This window comes from Enhydra lutris, unplaced genomic scaffold (genome assembly GCF_002288905.1).
Source record: "Enhydra lutris kenyoni isolate GAN:26980312 unplaced genomic scaffold, ASM228890v2 scaffoldscaffold29, whole genome shotgun sequence".
Lineage (NCBI taxonomy): Eukaryota > Metazoa > Chordata > Mammalia > Carnivora > Mustelidae > Enhydra > Enhydra lutris.
This window is the reverse complement of record NW_019154113.1, coordinates 4,965,440-4,966,554: the sequence shown is the minus strand read 5'-3', so window position 1 is coordinate 4,966,554 and position 1,115 is coordinate 4,965,440.

Genomic DNA, 1,115 nt, shown 5'->3' with positions numbered 1-1,115 from the left:
GAACAACATAAAGCAAAGATCCTCATATGTGTAACAGAAGTACATATAAATCATCATAATTTCATAGTAACAGTGATGGCTTGTGGCTCCCATAATTGGTGACCCCCAGAGAGACTGATCCCATATATTGAAGCAATCCTGCCATTCCACTAGGCAATGAAACTTCATTATTGGGTTTCAGCAAGAACAACATAAAGCAAAGATCCTCATATGTGTAACAGAAGTACATATAAATCATCATAATTTCATAGTAACAGTGATGGCTTGTGGCTCCCATAATTGGTGACCCCCAGAGGGACTGATCCCATATATTGAAGCAATCCTGCCATTCCATTCCTTACATATCCGCAATGATGTATACTGATGATCAGATACCCAGATACATGTCATGCTAATATCACGCAAATATAAAAACGGACCCCATTAGAACAGAAATACCATTTGACTCTTGTAGAGTTCCAACCACTGTTAATAAGATAGGTTTTTACTCTTGTAAGGGTATTTTCTGTATCCGTAACATATGTATCCTTGTCTAAACCAGTAGCTCAATTTTTAAAATGTAATCCACAATACATACCTTTTATAACATGACTTAATACAAGTATACCTACAAATATATATGACTGAAACCAAAGTTTCACAAAACAATACTTATCCGTATTACTTGTGATGTATTCTATTGTCTACTCTGGTCTAATCTTGACTCTAAAAAATGCCGGTCTGGGGGAACCTGGGCGGCTCAGTGGGTTAAAGCCTCTGCCTTCAGCTCAGGTCATGATCCCAGGGTTCTGGGATCGAGCCCCACATCAGGCTCTCTGCTCAGCAGGGAGCCTGCTTCTTCCTCTCTCTCTCTCTCTCTGTCTGCGTCTGCCTACTTGTGATCTCTGTCTGTCAAATAAATAAACAAAATCTTAAAAATAAAAATAAAAAAAAAATAAAAATAAAAATAAAAATAAAAATAAAAATAAAAATAAAAAATGCCGGTCTGGACCTACTAAATTGGCTTACGATCCATTAAGGGATGTTGGAGCATAATTTATAGGGCTCGAAACTACTTCGTTGGATTGCTTTACCCTTTCTTTTTTTTTTTTTTTAAGATTTTTTTTTTTTTTTTT